The 18,785-nt window shown below is 38.5% G+C and overlaps 1 pseudogene; it reads right to left on the bottom strand.

Annotated features, from left to right (window-relative positions):
• Positions 1 to 2,304: 2,304 nt before the first annotated feature.
• Positions 2,305 to 2,883, bottom strand: LOC143658441 (zinc finger protein 41 homolog; annotated as a pseudogene).
• Positions 2,884 to 18,785: the final 15,902 nt, after the last annotated feature.

Genomic DNA, 18,785 nt, shown 5'->3' with positions numbered 1-18,785 from the left:
AATTTTAGAAACACTGAATACTCATCTGGTCCCATATTTATGGTGTTCTCCTTCATCTTGGCCTTGCACATATTATCCTTTTTCCCCAAATACAAATTTCTTTGGTTAAAATCTCTAGGAAACTGTTGATACAAAAGAAGTAAGTCGCAAAGCCTGGTTTAAGAGCACCTAAGATTTTCCATCTTACCATTTAAATAGAGATTTTAATTGCAATCTTAAAAGAGAGACAGAGACAGAGACAGGCAAAGGAGGAAAAGAAGGAAGGAAGGAAGGAAGGAAGGAAGGAAGGAAGGAAGGAAGGAAGGAAGGAAGGAAGGAGGAAGCAAGGGAGGAAAGGGTCAGTGGAAAAGAAAACTCTGAATCTTTTAAATTATCTACTGACAGTTATAATTTATAAGTAAAACTTTGCTTCTTATTCTGGGTAAGAGAACTGGGATACAGGCTGTTTATCTAATTTATCTCTTCCATTCATGTAAAATTTTAACTTAGAAATGAAGTCAGAGAGCATAAAGGCATTTGCACTCTGATAAATGGTGAATTTCAAGCATATCTGCAATAAAACCTTTGCTGATACAGGGTTCTTCTAATGCCACCTTGAATAGCAGTGTCTCCCTGCAAATGTTTTTGGAGTACAATACCTCTTATTTAAATGCACAATGATTTTAAAAGCCTACCTCTACTCTCTGAGGTGTGACATTGTCTAAATCAAAGCTTAACCACAACAGCAACCAAGTCTTTGTACAAACTACACAAATTTAGAATTAAAAAAAATGTAGTTATCTTTACTCAGCAATGAAACAATCAAGGATAAAAATAAAAGTTATCTCAGAGATCATCTTTAATGCATATTAAATTGGTTGTTCTTTCAGTTTTGTGAATCAGCAAATGTCATTGGTCCAGGGGCATTTTAAAATATACTAAACAAGTGGTATAAAAGACCAGTAATGTGTTTTTTGTTTCTGTTTTCTACAGAAAAGTTAAAATTATAATTCTTTAGAAAGAACCCAGCAGTAAAAATGTCTTAATTCAATAAAACAATTTCCACTGGAAATGCACTTCTCTACTTAGTTGTTTGCAGACATCATCAACCCAATGGTTTCAGCGACTCCTTGATGGGGATCCCATCTCCAGCCCTAACTCAGGACTTTTAGAACCAAATCCCCAAACACCCAAGGCCATCAGTCTTTTGTCTCCAAACCATTAAAAACATAAGCATCAACATCATTCCAATCAAAAGCCATATTATTTCTTGATCAACTCCCTCTCATGCTCTGTGGAAATTCTGGGACAAATGGCACTCTCCTGGAAAGCAGAGAATCCCATCTTCCCACACTTGGATGGAAAGCAAGGGTAGGCATTGCCACATGGATATGACTACGGGAAAGACAGAACATGGGGGACAGGGACACAGGGAGAGCAGAATGAACCTCAACATACCACCTTTAGTCTGAAGGGCTATGCAGCCAGATGGAGGCTGCCAGTCAGCTCCTCCAGGAGCCCTACCATGTGGACCAGGAAGGGCTTTTTCACATTGACAGAGTTCAAAGCCCCTAGGAGCTTATACCCTTAGTGTTCAATCAGTCCATCTTTCTGGTAGGATGGTTCCCAGGGAGGGTTCATGGTGCAGGCTTGTTTCCAGAGATGAGGAGTTGAGCTCAAGTTCTGGAGCACAGAACCAGCAGTGTCTGGTGCAGTCCAGTGAGGGCACCTGGGTCCCACGACCCACCCCAGAAGCATGTTATCTAGCTTGGGGCTTCTGATCTCCTGTCATACTGCCCTTCACCACAGTGTGGGCAGAAATCCTTCCAGGCTGCATAGGGGTGTGCTCAGGATCCCAGTGGGCCTAGAGTCTGCAGACTGAAATGTGGAAAAGGTGCAAGTGTCAGGGCGTAAGCCCAATGGACATGCACAAGAAGTGACTCTGGATAGTGCTGGCCGCTTGCCACCAGAGACCCCTCTCCTACAGGGCCTGTTCTCAGGGGACCCAAGATCTCATCAAGTGACAGCATTTAGTTCCTCATCTGCCATTGGTGCTGAGTGAAGAGCAGCACCTAAGTAACTGCAAAAGCAGCCCACCCTGTCACAGAGTCTTGATCCAAAGATTCTGTGAACTGGAAAGGACTTTTGTCATACCTCGGTGTCCCCATAATTGGTGGGGTTAACTCCTCTCGTCCCTGGCATTGATCAGGAGATGCTGGGTAAGGAACAAGTCACAAACGAAGGGTTTCCTGTGAAACCTTCCCATTGGCACAAACTCTTTGTTGCTCATTATTGCTTGAACTTCACTAACAACTTTCCCCATGTTCAATGTTTCTTCAGTGGGCAGCATTTCAGATGCAGAATGAGACATGAACTGTAGACGAAGGTTTTCCCACACTCCTTACATTGATATGGCTTCTCCCCACTGTGAGTTTTCTGATGCTTCAGGAGATTTGAACTTTAGTTGAAGATTTTCCTGCATCTACTGCAGTAAATGGCTTTTCTCTGATTTGGATTATCTGGTGTTTTGCTGACATCAGAACTATGTCTGAACATTTTCCTGATCTGAACACACTGAAAGGGCTTCTCTACAGTGTGAACTTGCGCATGTTGAATATGGCCAGTCTTCTGCTTAAAGATTCATCCACATTCATTGCGTATGTAGAACGTCTTTCTCTGAAAAGGAGTGAACACAGGAATGCCCTCAAAGCCATCCAAGGCATTCAACAGATGCTCCTTGTCTTCCGGGCTCAGACATCACTGTTTATTGTGTTTTTTGGCCAAAGTGGACCTTTTGTTTGACTTTTTCTTTTCTGGCAGTTCTTCTTGGAGCATGTCCTTCTGCACATCTACTTCTTCCCTTGGAATCTGTGTTTTCTTTTTCTTGCCTGGAGGCTTTTCCATCTCACTTTGCTCCTAAGAAGGGGTAAGGACCATGTGGAAGACAGTAAGGTCTGGAAGACCTCAGTCTCTCCCTACAGGGAAAGCCAGGGACAAAGTTCTCTAATCTTATGAATATCTATCTGTGTAACTCCACTTGTTTGAAAATGTCTCACATTTGATTCAATTCAAATGGGACTGGAAATCTGCAACAAAAAGAAAGTATCATCAATCCTTTTGCTGCGTGAGGGGAGGAGCAGATAAGGTCTTTCCATGAAGAGGACCTGAACTGGCCCTGGGCCTGGAGGGGCCTGAGCAGGAGAGCAGGAAAAGAGTGACACTCCCCTCTCAGTTGTCCCTTCCACATGCAGGCCTTACTCACCACGCACTTCCTGGGCAGGAGGAGGGCCCTGGACGTCAAAGGTCCCCCAGTTGCCCTGGCAGGGTGGCCCAGTGCTGAGGCGGAAACACTTGGCACCCTCTGTGCTGGCTGGAGAGCCCACCCAAGTAATGTTGTTTTGTGTTATAAAAGGGGGTGAGGGTAATAAAGCTAATAAAGCCTCATTCCATCATTGCCTAGAAAGACACATAATATTAATTAGTTTATACACTTATTTATTAAGTATCAATTATATTAACTAGTATCAATTACTTATTTAATTAATTCACTATTAATTAATTTATCAAGGTTTGTGGTGATTATAGAGCATGCAGGGCTGAATATGGCATTCCCTTCTCTGATGAAACTCAGAATCTAGCATGGAAGAAGGAACCACCACGTAAAAAGTGAAATGAAAGGCTTAGGCATGGGATCCGTGGGAGGCACAGAGGACAGACTCTTGCAACAGACCATAAAGCAAAAAGTCCATTCACAGAGGGTATACCTGAATATAATTATGGAAAATAACTATGCAAAAGCAGAGAGGAAATAGATGGAATATTTTATTTAGAGCCCAGTAAGGTGTTTGTTATGACTGGAGTATAACATTAGGGAAATTCGGAAAAGAATAAGAAAGATGAAGTCAGATATCTAGGCAAGAAGAAGATAATGAAAACCCTGTAAGTGACATTAAAGAGTTCGGTAATTATCCTGAAAGCACTGTGTAGTAGAAGTACTTATTTTTGCTAGCTTAGTCTCATTTCTTTGGGGAAACCATGCTGGTTTGAAACTGTTATGTATCCCAGAAAAGCCATGTTCTTTTGATGCAATCTTGTGGGAGACAGACTTGTCCTTGGGTGAGACCTTTTGATTAGGTTGTTTCCATGGGGATATGACCCCACCCATTCAAGGTGAGTCTTAATCCTTTTAGTGGAGTCCAGTATGAAGAAAATAAAAAGCAGAACACACAGAGAGAGTTCAGTGCCAAAACAGTGAGCAGAGGGATGAAGCCAGGTGACAGACATTTGAGGATGCAGAAGGGAAGTGCCCCAGGAGATGCCAGAAGCTGAGAGCCATATGAAGCCAGAAGCCAGGAGAGAAGGGTCAATAGATGTCACCATGTGCCTTTCCATGTAACAAAGAAACCCCGACACGATTGGCCTTTCTTGAGTGAAGGTATCTTCTTATTGATGTTTTAATTTTCTTGACCTTAGAACTTTAAATTTGTAACCTAATAAATTCCCCTTATAACAACCAATCCATTTCTGGTATACTGCATTCCAGCAGCATTAGCAAACAGAAACAGAAACTCTTCGTCATCCATTCCAAGGGATTTTGGTAATACCACATCAGTCATGATCCATGAGAATTTTAGATATTTGCATTTTTTGATGGTCTGGAACCTGCAGTGGAAGCCTCCAATAGTTACATTTGACATGTGAGCTTGATTTCAACAACTGACTACTACCAAGATGTTTAGTAATTCTGAGAAATATAACTGTCAGATTTTCAAATGAAGGAAATGGAAATAATGGAATACAACTTGGTAACACTATAGGAGACATAAAGGAAGCACTTCTCAAAGTTGCTGGGGATGAAGCAAATAATTTTGCTTCAGAGGGAGTCACAGCTGCACTTACAAAGTGAAATTTATTGTGAGGGATGAGACTATCTATCCCTCTATCAATCAATTGATCTATTTATCTATCTATACATTTTTTCAAAGTTGAGGGGAAGATACTCCAAAGAAGCACACACTCAAAGACTTCTAAGTCATAATAGAGACTGTCATTTAGAGAACAATTCATTCTACCAGAAATTTGGTTACGTAAAGAACACTTGAGGAAGAGAAGGGTGCAACTTGGCTGTGCAGAACTTTGTGTTTCCATCACAACAGCCCATATGTTATTCTGTAGGAAGTGGGGAGCCTACACAAATGTTTATAAAAATGAATGACATACATAAGTTTGTTTTTGAAAAGTAGCTCTTATGAAATTATGGGAACTGATTGTAATAAAAAAGAAACTTGGCATATAATTTTGATACACAAAAGTGAAGTGTAATGAAGGAATAATCTACTGGTTAAACTTTTGTGGGGTTTTCTTTGTTTCATAAAAAAATCACTTGTGCTAATATGTAGCAACACAGTTGTTTAGACCTCACATAGAAATTCTAATTAAGTTTAATGCCATAGATTAATTCTCTGTCACCAAAGAACTCTTTGGTTTCTATAAGCAGCAAATCTGCAGTATAATATTACAGAGAAATAATAATAAAGCATAGTTGCTTGACTATAATCATGAGGGTTTTTTTTTTTATTTTAAACAAGGAAAAAAAGCATAAACTAAGGAAAACTATACTCCCAAGCAAACAGACAAAGGAAAGAAATCACAGGCAAGGAAAAGAAGCAAAGAAGGTATTTTTAAAATTATATAAGTGAGGATTTGAGGCATTGACCTGTACTGAGCCCTGGTCAGATTAGGGGGCTCTGATGGTAGCACCAGGACAGAATTCTCCATTTCCTGTTCCTTCTGCTTTTCTGGCTTCATTATCTACCACGTTTTCTTCTGCAGATGCTGTTAGACCTTCAGCACCTCCACACCTCATACTCTCTCAGATCCGTGGTCCCTCTTAGTAAGAAGAACTACTCTCTCCCAGTAATAAAAACATGTTGTAGCCCTGTCCCATACTGTTCCAATTATGTCTCATGTCCACTCATCAGCAATCACTAAGAACACATGGACGTCACTGGGAGTTCTCCATGGGAGACGAGGGCAGGGTGAACCCCCAACCATAACCACCGCCGCCACCACCAGCAGCAATGTCGTTCGGTCTGCTGTGATGAATAGCACAATGAGCTCATGTAATAACATGAGCTGAGTTCCTGCTGACTTGCTCCTACAAGCTCCTGCCTATGGCTTTCCATCACTATGCTTGAATTTCTTCTGCCTGGAAAGGACTCTGGCAATCAGATTAAGGCTCACTCTTATTCAGTTGGGCCACATCTTAACTAAATCAATGGGTCCCATCTACAGTTTGCTCACACCCAGAGCAAGAACAAGAACATATATGTGTCTTTTAGGGGCACGTAATTCAACGTGCCAAAACCACTACATCATATAACCTCAGATTCAACAAGAGGATGGGCCTCAAATAAATCTGGAATGGCATTAGGAAGAAGGAATGGAGATTTAGCAGCCATGTAGCGCAAAAACGTCAACTTCTTTGGGTATTAATGTCATGCTCACAGCACACTGTATAGAGAATATAACTTCCCTGTCTTTTTGAAAATAAGGATATCGTTTTTCCAATCTCCAGTCTCCCATTCAGTTGCCACTCCCTGTTATTCTTCAAAGATCAGTGGTTTAGCAATATAATTTCCTACTTATTTCAGTACTCTTGGAAGTCATAAATCTTGACTGGGGTTCTTGAACTCATTTAAAACCTCTATTTGGTGTCATTATAATGTATACACACAACTGACTGTGAGATGCAGTAAGTATAGCTACTCATTTCCATAACCATTCAGAGTTTTCCACTGTAGTAAAAAAGACTCGGTAACTTTTTTTAAAAACTTCTCTCAGTGCTTTTTTCATGGAAGAATGGTGTTTAAAGGGCAGTCTTAGATAATTCACATAGCTAAAGGTCATTAAGTGGGAAAGGAAGAATGATAGAGTTGCTCATAAAAAAAAAGCAAATGATATTAAAGTGAGGCTATTTTACTTTAAAGAAATTGAATTATGAGTAGAAAGAGATTTGATTTTAAAAAGTATATATATATACATATATATACACACCATAAATATTGGGATTTGTAAAGTTATTATAAAGTAAAAACATTATAAAAGAAATATATATATAGTCATAGAAAAATATTGGATAGCAATGAATATTTTATTTTTTATCCTTTCCTTTATTTTCCAAATTTCCAAATTTTCTGTGATAAGCATATATTACCTCATAATCTTTATTCTTTATTCTTCTCAACCCTTTCCACCAAAAATTTATAATATGTTGTTGCTCACCTATATGTTTTTCTTTAAAAGAAAGTGCATAAGATCTTATAGGTATATCTGAAGTCAGAAAAAGAGTAAGAACAAATCTGTGAAGCTAGGGATAAGTTACAAGGCAAAACCATGGAAAAGCATGAAGAATGACATTACACATAAGCAATGCATTTCATTGGTATTGGAAAAAAAAACACCATATAAATATAGCTTATTTTCCTTGCAATATCCATAATAAGTGTATGCCTTATTTTTAAGTTACCAACAAAAATCAGTAATTCAAAAGTAGCAGAAAAAAACAATTCTGAACAAGGAGAAATAGTCTTTTCATTTAATTCTGAAATAAGCCTGATCTTCTGGGTGGATGACATTATCAATTTCAATTTTTCTTAACCAGAAAGACATGATCTTTCTCTCTCTCTCATTCTCTCTCCCTCCCTCTTTTAATTTCTGCCTTGAGAATTAAAATATTAATTTCTTAATTTGCTTACTGGTTATTTCAGGTCAATTGAAGTTACCTCCACATTGATCATTTGCCTCTACTTGTCTAATCCCTTCCCTTATACAGTTCAACCCATTCACCACTCTTCTGTTTACCAGTGTTTCTCAACATTTTATTCCCATCATCTTCCCCCAACAAGATGTTCTATAGATTTTTTTTACCTAAGAAATCTTAGTACCACAGGTGCACTTTTCTTACTCTATAAGCATGCATCTAAAGATGTGTGTGCACATCTTTGCTTTATAAATAAAAAGAATAAGATTTTTCCTCCCCTAAGAGCCAGGTTTTCACCTTTGGAACGCATGAACTAGGTTGCTTCTTAAAGGAAGCTACTGGTGTTTGACAACATACAATTCTTCATTTTGCACTAGTAGCTTGGAAATTGAAGGAATTTAACTTCCCTGGCTCCCATCCACTAATATTACTAGCATCTCTAGACGTTGTAATGACAAAAAAAAGATTCCTAAGGGAAAATGCCAAGTTCCCTTATAGGAGAATTCCAAATAACATATGTACAAATCTTCCACCCAAGAAGTAGGGTTTAATCAACCCCTACACACACACACACACACACACACACACACACACACACACACACACACATTGCTGGTAGACTGAACTTGTGAATAGTGTAAGGAGAGAGAGAAATAGTGGAGAAACAGTAGACAATAGGGTAAGAAAACTTAGCAAACACTACCTTAGCCACATGATGAAGTTTAACGTCCTCGCTGATGCCGCATGGATGGCATGTACCCCCTGACATGTGATAAGAGCACTTCTGTTCTGTGGCACTCTTTCCAAAAACCCATAAATCCAGTCCAATCATAAGAAAAATATTAAACGAACTCAAATTGAGGAACATTCTATGAAACACCTAATCTGTAGTTCCAAAACTGTCAAACAGTTTTTTAAGGAAAAATTGAATAACTTCATAGACCAGAAAACATGAAAGCTGCATGGCAATTTAATGCAAGTGATACTGTAATTTAAATCCTGGAACAGAAAAGAAGACATTGAAGGAAACATGACACCATCCAAATAAAGTCTAGAATTTTGCTAATAGTAGTGTACCAATATTAATACTGACAAAAGAAATTAATGTAAGATGCTAACAAGAGAAATTGTGTGAAGAGTAAATGGAACTCTCTGTACTAACTTTGCAAATTTTTTTGTAAATCTGAAATCACTGTAAAATGTAAAAGTTGATTTCAAAATGCCCCCCAAGCACATACACATGCACACGCACACGCACACACCATACTTCCAAGCCTTTCCACTGAGCAATAGTGACCTGGATTGAGAAGATGTTTACACTGAACTTTTAAAAATACACACCCAGTCATGTCACTCTCCTGCTAAAAATCCAATCACGTCACTTCCCTGCCGAAAGTCCTTAAATGACTATCTCCTGAGAAGATTTATCACATAAGACCTTCATTACATGGCTTTTGAGGACCTTTTCAAACTCATTTCCCTCCACTTCACCCCAGTTGCCCTTCCCTTCCTTCATTGCCCTCGTATTTCCCCAAGTGCATCCGTTGTTTCGTGCTTCCATACCTCCGCTGTACCTAATATCACGATAGTAGACATGATTTAGAAATAGATTACAATGAAGATTTGTCTGAGATTAAGAAAGATTAAATGGACCAAGGAGAATGGCTGTTTGTGCTCTTTTTAGTTATTCTTTTCTATCTACAATAGTCATCCTGTCCAACAGGATCTTTTGATCAAAGATCTAGTCACGTATACTAGTGCTTGCTTGAAAAATGGCCTGTAGTGCCCCAGGAATGAACTAGAAATGAAGAGGCCCATAATGCATACGGTATCAGACCTTGCAATTCTATAGCTCACTACATTCATAGCAGAACTTTGACAGATGGTTTTCAAAAGCAACACATTTATTTTAAGCATTTGATTGTTTGCTAATGACAGCATGATAATGATGAGTATGGGTTTAACCTCTGAGTAGATCGGAGCTAAAACATAACTTGCATGAGAAAAAGCAGAAGGGATTTGTTTTGTTTGCTTTATGACATTATTTAGCAAAATGTATAGGTTTATTATCACTATATTTTCCTTGTTCCATAAAGAATTTGAACTTTCATATTCAATGAAAGGTTCACAATGAAAGAGTAGCAAAATAAGATTAATTGATTGGCTATCATTTATTGAAGTGGAAATTCAATATAGTTTTAATAAATAATGCTCTTGCACTTTCATCCTATAAGTTCCCCCAAAGAACCCCATTTAAATAAATACCTTGTTATAGAATAATAAATGTACAAAGATTGGAGGAGTATATGTTGTTTGCAAAATTTATAATAAACTCTATGAAAGACTTTAACAATTATGAATTACTTATATATATATATATCCTTCTCAAGGTGTCAAATTTGTAAAATTATTGACTATAGACTTTTTTAGCTATGGAGAACTCCTTTTTCAGGATGCTAAAAACCAGAAGGCAGAGAAGACAATGGAAAATGAGTATGAGTTGATTCTAGATGAAAGTTTGATATCATTAAGTAATTATTTGGGTTTCAGAGGCATGAAACACCAATAACTTTAACTAATAGTTGCAATATCAAAATTGTTTATAACTGTTCTTCATGGGTGGTTAGTCAAGTCATAAAACTAAAAACAAACAAACTAAAAACAGTAAAGAAGCAAGGTTCTGATGTCTACAGAAGCAGTAAAGTTTCTATCTCCCAGTGTAAGTAGATTCATACATCCCATTAGAGATAAGATTCAACCCTGCACAGTCAGTGTCACCAAAATCTAAGAATCGATTAGAGACCAATGAACTAGAAAAGCCATTTAAAAATACTATAATTGCTGTTTCTCTATGTATCTTCCTTGCATTTATTAAGATTCTATAACCTTGGCTAAAGTAGTCAGGAACCTTCAGTTCTGTGGGTATGCAACCAGAAAGGATGTAAGTGACTTAAGATATTGTCTTTCTAGCAGTACTTTCTTTGGGGGAACTGACTCAATACTGTATTGTTAATGTATTGGGGTGGGGCTAACACTGGCCTACCTCCAACTCTAAGAATGAATGCACTTCCTAAATTGATAAATCCAGCAGGTTAGGCTCTCCAGAAATAGACTCTGAGTCAGAATTTGGCATGCAAGATGGCCATAGGGGTGAACACCTGCAAAAGCAATGTGGTCTGTGAGGAGCAGGATTGGGCAGGGGGCGAAGCTGAACTGTGATTCAGGCCTCACAGTGCCCCAGTCGACCCGTTAATCAGCTACGGATTGAATATTGCCTGTCAAGGTTGTCCAACTTTGGGCCAAAATGTGCTGGCCTTTATACCTCACATGCTGCACTCACTGGATGCGCTACACCAGGAAGAGCGAACCAAGGGCAAAGTGTCTTGCACTTTCATCCTATAAGTTCCCCCATAGAACCCCATTTAAATAAATGCCTTGTTATAGAATAAGAAATTCTATAGCAGAGGCTGATGGACCTAAGAGATGGAGTCTGTTTGCTGATTCTTCCTACAGCTGGGCAGCAAGTCCTTTCTTGAACAAGGACAAAGGCAATGTTTACTACAGTCAGCATCCCCTTTAGGAGCTTATTTTATGTGTTATCATTGTTGCTGTTAATTTTTTGTTGGAACCAGAAATAAAAAATATTCTCTGCTCTGAGACCCCATGTTAAGGATGTTGCTGGCTAGGGATTATTGTTTTATTCTCTGAGAAATATATATTCAAATAGGGACACTTTAGAAAGTGAAAAGAGATTGATATTACAAACTAGGGAAACTGGAACATGTTGTCTTACTATGGCTAACCTATCTCCTGGTAAGAATGAAGAGAATTATTAATAAAGGAAACCGAAAGTGCACAACTTTAATAAATCCATAGGCAATATATTTTTACATTAGTATAAAGCTTCATAGACTGTTCCAAAAGAGGATTAGAAGAGGAGACACCAGGGAATAAATTGTACACCTTGGAAAATACCTTTGGGTGCTCTCAATTAATAAAAACACAATCAAAACTATTACTATTATCAAAAATTCTAAAATTTGATCAGTGATTAATGAACCAGATAAACTAATAAGTTATTAGATATCCTTATTAAAATAAGAGGAAAGGAAACCAAATGGTGAGGAGGTGGAAGGAAGAATGTGATGGAGAAGACCAGGAGAAATGGAGGAGACTCGGCCTTCTATGGGCCCATTAGTATGAGACCCAACCCATGCAGGACTTTCAGAGATCATTCATGAAAAAGTAAGAGAAAGCCCCTTGTTAAGGTGACTGGAGAATTTGAGAAAGACCTACAACAGTCAAGAGAATGTTGCTCTCTTTCTGAAACGGTACTCAGGATTATATGTGAAGTCCACTAACATTTGTTACATCCAGGTATTCCTGCAGTGGTTACTACAACCCAACAAAAGATACCATGATGCCATTATTTTTGCCAGGGGAAGGAAACTAATAAGACGAATAGAATCATTTCTTTCTGCCCACAGATGGGAATTTAGAAGAAATTTTTGTTTGTTTGTTTTTGTAAGGAGACACGTTGTTTATTTTTTAATGCTATGCATCAAATTACACATTTTATTCTAACTTAAAACATATAACTGTACATATGTTTATTTATATTTAAATACAGCCTCAAGATATTCTTTCAAACGCATGTCTACTAACTGAAGTTTCACTTCGTCTTTCTCACATATGCACCCCCCCCCTTTTTTTTTACTTATATGTCCATACCCAGGATAAAAGGAGCATCAGATACAAGTTTTTTTTTTAACAATTTTTATTGTGAAATTTAACATATATGCAAAAAAAATAATAAATTTTCCAAGTGCATTTTAACAAGTAATTATAGAACAGATTTTAAAGTTGGGTATGGGCTGCAATTCCACGATTTTTCTTCCAGCTGCTCCAAGACACTGGAAACCAACAGAAATATCAATATAATGATTCAGCAGCCACACTCATTTGCTAAATCTCACCTCTATTATACTCCTCCCTCTCTGCAAACAACACATATATATGAAAGCAGCAAATTTCAAAGTACATCACAACTACTAGTCGTAGAACAGATTTCAGAGTTTGGTATGGGTTACAATTCCACAACAGACATGAGGCTTTCACACTCACGCTATCACATTGTAAAAGCTATATAGTTATACAGTCTTCTTCAAGAATCAAAGCTACTGGAACACAGTTCAACAGTTTCAGGTATTTCCCTCCAGCTACTCCAATATATTATAAACTAAAAAGGGATATCTATATAATGTCTAAGAATAACTTCCGGGTTAACCTCTAGACTCTGAAATCACTCAGCCACTGACTATTTTGTCTCATTTTGTTCTTCTCCCTTTTGGTCAAGAAGGCTTTCATGTTTCATGATGCTGGGTCCTGGTTCATCCTGGGAGTCCTGTCCCATGTTGCCAGGGAGATTTAAACCCCTGGGAGTCATGTCCCATGTAGAATGACCCAAATTCCTAATTAAATGACTTTGGGAGACAGTGTGGTAAATCTTGTTACAGAATAGAGAAAATGTGTCTACACAGCCTCACTGGTATGTGAGGTTTATATGATAAATATAAAGCTACGTACCATGAAATGACAAGAGTAAAATTATAGTGCAGAATATAAATGCTGATTTATATAATAAAACATAGAGGGGAAAAGCATAAGGAAGACAGGAAAACGCAAATCATAACCTGAATACTAAATACCAATATCAAATATTCAATCAAACAAACCTGATATTTTGATATAAGCTACAAAGTGAATATAATATCCTGTCTCTCCCTCCCTCCCTCCCCCTCTCCCTCTGCTCTAGCTGTGACTTTGAAGAAGTAACTTGCCCTGTACCTTCTATTTATTTATCAGTTTGTGTTAAGGGATATTTTGAAGATTTAACAGCAAAATCATGTTAAACAACTTAGCACAGGGTATGGAATATCACTTTATTTCACAAAAGGACTGTTGCTGGCAATGTTACTTTTGCATTTATGGCATTATCATCATCATCTTCATACTCATGGTCAGCCACAGCAGTAGCAGCAGAATTTATAAAGGGAAGGACATACCCAACTAGCCAACAGTAAACTGAGTGTACTTATGTATTTTTGTATTGATCAGCAGAATTTACTAAATGCCTCCTGCATACAAAGCCCTTCCAGTTTGAAAAATGTGAAAGAAGATGATCAATGTTTCCATTTCTTAGATGTTAAAACAAATACCATACAATGGGTTGGCTTAACAATAGGAATTTACTGGTTCACCATTTCAGAGGTGAGAAGGCTTGGTTCATCTTGGGATCAATGTCTTCTGGCTGGGCGACATTCTTTGGGGCCTCTTGGTTTTTCCATCACATGGCAATGCACATGACCATGTCTTCTCCTTCTCTGTCTTCCAGGTTCCACTGACTTCCAGCTTCTTGCTTCTCAGGTGGTTTTTTTCTCCCTGTTATTCTTCTTATAAGGGACCTCAGTAATCTGGATTAAAACCCCAACCTGCTTCAGTTGGGCCATACCTTAACCAAAGTCATACTTGAGGAGCTCTTATTTACGAGTCCACACCCACTGAGACAAGACCAAGAACATGTCTAAACTGGAGCACACAATTCAATCCAGCCCAATCAGTTACAATTGACTAATGACAGACAACAAGGACCTAGATGGGGGTTCCTTAACTAGAGTTGCTGAAATTCTCATCAACTCTTTAAGAAATAAACTATCATGCCAGATAGCATTTGAGCTTTATTATTTCCATACAATATGGTCAAATCTATGTAGAGAATTCAGCCATTCTTGGTTAGTTAGCAGACTACACTTCTTTCCAAATTCTGGTATCTGCTTAAACCTTTGTTCTTCCTTTGGAAGGCACATAGGAGGCACTCAAAAATTTTTTTGAACATTCAGTCATATTTAGAATGGAATGAGTTTGAGAGAAAGAATAGGAGTAATAATTAATGACTGTTCTAGTTTGCAAGATACTGGAATGCAATATGCCAAAAATGGAACAGCTTTTAAAAAGGGAATTTATGAAGTTACTAGTATATAACTAGTCATGAAAATGTTGAAATTAAAGCAAGGCTATTGAAATGTCCAATCTAAGGCCTTCATTGGTTCAAGAAAGCTGATGGCATTCAGGGTTTCTCTCTCAACTGGAAAGGCACATGGTGAACATGGCGACCTCGGCTAGCTTTCTCTTCAGGCTTCTTGTTTCATGAAGCTACCCTGGAGACATTTTCCTTCTTCATCTCCAAAGGTCTCTGGCTGTGTAGGCTCTCAAGCATTTTCCAAAATGCTTCCCTGTTAAAGGGTTCCAGTAAACAATCTGACCTTGAATAGGTGGAAACACATCTCCATGGAAACCATCTAATCATACGTTACCACCCACAATTGGGTGGGTCACATCTCCATGGATAATAAAAAAAGCTCCCACCCAGCAATATTGAATGAGGATTAAAGAACATGGCTTTTCTGGGGTACACCACAGATTCAAATCAGCACACTGATCTTCTAATAAGTTCCGGGAACATATAGTGTGGTTAGTTTTTATCATTTCCTTTAATCATCACAGTACTTGGAGGTAGAAATGAGTATCCTTATTTTATACAAGAGGAAACCAGAAATTAGAGAGGTTTATGAACCTCTCTGAGAACATATCTCATAGGCAAAAGACTGAGAGGTAAATTCTGGTCTGTGGCACTCATAGTCTGTTTCTTTTTCCCTTTAGCACCACACCTCCCTAACCTTTAAGGGATGCTAAGATTTTGAGCCATTATGCAGAATTATTGAGTCATGTAGGTGGCAAGTATTTAAACTCTTAGAGTAAAGTTCACTGGATGCATCATAATTAGCAACAGAGATTAACTAATCAAAGTACTAATGACAACCTAATTGGTGTAGTGTTTTATTGCTTACAAAGCACTTTTAGATAATTATATGATTTGATTCTTACAGCAATTTGATTCTTATTTTACAGGTGAAGAAATTGTGGCTCAAAGAAATTGATTGACTTGCTCCCAAATCATAAAATCTCTAAAGAGATAAAATAGGGAAGTGAATGAATTCTGCTTTGATATTTTATATTCTCCAACCACAACATGCCACTTCCAACAGGGTAAAATGATCAAGGGCAGAGTTCTCAGAAGCCCTTCTTCTCAGAAAGGACATGAGGTACATTGCATTAGTGGAAAATTACTCTTTCATCTGCAATCTTAGATCCTAGCTGTGATTCTGGTGTCTTCTCCTTAAAAAACATTTTTGAAATGCCATTTCATTGCCCTGGGAACACAGATTTGAGTCTGGCTTCTTTCATGGTTTATACATCTGGGAAAACATTTGTGATATTAAAGAAAACATGGAAAGCATGTTGTGCCCTCAACATTTTTTCCCTCAACTCCCATTCATATGTTTTAAAACATGCCATAAAAAACTTTTTGTTTTTATTAAAATGGCTATGCATTCAGCTTATCAAGGAATCGTTCTTTCTATACATTTTCCATTCTTTATAGTAGCTTCTTTGGTTCATAGTACAGCACACACAAAACATGCAAAAATGAAGTGTTTTATATTTTATTGTGATTTCTAAGACTTGTTTAAAATATTTGAAGTAATATTAAAGTAATAGTTAGAAGAATCTGTGAACAGATTAAATTTTTTAAAAATGTACCAGACATAACTGATACTACATCCACCTTACTGATTTTTAAAAGCTCTCCCCTGTCCTTTCTCCAATGGTGTTAAGGCGACAGGCAATAAAGTTTCATCAGTGTGGAATATGCCCAGCCCAAGTGAAAAAGCAAAAACTACTAATATCAGACATTTCCCTGTGAAATGGACCAATCTAAACAGCCAAAGTTGGTCTACATTAAGTAAGACCCTCCCAGAGTATCCTATCAGCATTTTAATGTCCTACTCTTAATACGAAAAAAAATCAATAATCACCAGACAATTATGAAAATTCTCTAACCTGCGAGACATAGAACACAACAATAAAACAAATAAAGATAGATGGGGTAGAGGGCAAAACAGAAAAAAACAACTTGTAAGAAACAGAGTAGAAGATGATTTAGAAATGAGCATCCTTTGTGTCTTCACGGAAAGAGAGAAACTGAGTTTTACAATTATTAAATTGGCAAAATATGTAAAATATGCAATGATAAGTGTTGAGGATTTAGGGAAAGAGCAGTTTTCACACATTGCTGGGAGGAGTGTAAATAATTTAGTATAATTACATTGGAAAACAATTTAACATTGCCTAGTATAAGTAAATTTTCACTGTCTGTACCCCAGGAATTCCACCTCTGTGTATATACACTAGAGAAACACTGATGCACATGCACAATGTATGTAGACAAATGTTCATAGCAGGACTCTGTGCAACAGTAAATGACTGAGAACCACCCAAACGTACAGTGACAATAAAGCATATAATTGCAATATATTTATACAATGGTTCTCTAAATGAATAATCTTACATGCTTCAACATGAAGGAATCTCAAAAGCATAATATTGGACTTCCTGGAAGATGGCGGCTTAGTAAGACGCGCGGATCTTAGTTTCTTCTCCAGGACACCTACTAGGGGAGTAGAAACGATACAGAAAGCGCCCAAAGCCACAACAGAGATAAAAAAGACAGCGTACCCCATCCTGGAACGGCTGGCTGGCTGAGAGAAGCAGCTCAGGTGAGATCGCCGAGGCGCGCGGGCCTTACCGGGCGGGGTGGCAAGCGGCCGGAGTTACTCCCTTCCCCCTTCCCGGGCCGGCTGGGAGAATTGGAGAGGCGGTCCCCTGAAACAAAGACAGCTGGCGCCCACACCACGCGCAGCCCCCGGACCAACTGAGAGAATTGGATCGGAAACCCCCAGGCCGCGGAGAACGGTGACCCCGTGACTCCCGGGGAACGTGCACTCTCTCGGGCGGGCCGCTGCCGCTGGCGCCCTCCTGCCACGCGTGTTGCCCAGGGCCGACTAGGAAATTCGGACGGGCTCTTTCCCTGGCTGCGGCGACCAGCAACCCTCCCTGCGTTCGGACCCCGGGCCGGCTCAAGCCACTTCGGCTAGCGAACCCCCAGGACGGCGAGAGTTTTCCAAAGTTTAAGGTCCCACAGCACCTTTTACTGGTGGGACCCGCAGACAAACGTGTGCCACGAGCGCCACCTACTGGGCAGGATAAGAAAAACAGAACCCAGAGATTTCACAGAAAAATATTACAACCTTGCTGGGTCCAACACCAAGAGAAATCTGAATAAATGCCCAGACGCCAGCAGCAGAAGATAACTGTCCACGCTCAAAAGATTGAGAATATGGCTCAGTCAAAGGAACAAACCAATAGCTCAAATGAGACACAAGAGCTGAGACAACTAATGCTGAATATACGAACAGAAATGGAAAACCTCTTCAAAAATGAAATCGATAAATTGAGGGAGGACATGAAGAGGACATGGGCTGAACATAAAGAAGAAATAGAAAAATTGAAAAAACAAATCGCAGAACTTATGGAAGTGAAGGATAAAGTAGCAAACATAGAAAAAATAATGGATAGCTACAATGATAGATTTAAAGAGACAGAAGATAGAATTAGTGATTTGGAGGATGGAACATCTGAATTCCAAAAAGAAACAGAAACTATAGGGAAAAGAATGGAAAAATTTGAACAGGGTATCAGGGAACTCAAGGACAATATGAACCGCACAAATATACGTGTTGTGGGTGTCCCAGAAGGAGAAGAGAAGGGAAAAGGAGGAGAAAAACTAATGGAAGAAATTATCACTGAAAATTTCCCAACTCTTATGAAAGACCTAAAATTACAGATCCAAGAAGTGCAGCGCACCCCAAAGAGATTAGACCCAAATAGGCGTTCTCCAAGACACTTACTAGTTAGAATGTCAGAGGTCAAAGAGAAAGAGAAGATCTTGAAAGCAGCAAGAGAAAAACAATCCATTACATACAAGGGAAACCCAATAAGACTTTGTGTAGATTTCTCAGCAGAAACCATGGAAGCTAGAAGACAGTGGGATGATATATTTAAAATACTAAAAGAGAAAAACTGCCAA

Source organism: Tamandua tetradactyla, chromosome 16 (assembly GCF_023851605.1).
Source record: "Tamandua tetradactyla isolate mTamTet1 chromosome 16, mTamTet1.pri, whole genome shotgun sequence".
Classification (NCBI taxonomy): domain Eukaryota; kingdom Metazoa; phylum Chordata; class Mammalia; order Pilosa; family Myrmecophagidae; genus Tamandua; species Tamandua tetradactyla.
Note: the sequence above shows the minus strand (reverse complement) of the source record. Positions and strands in the feature narration are given on the sequence as shown.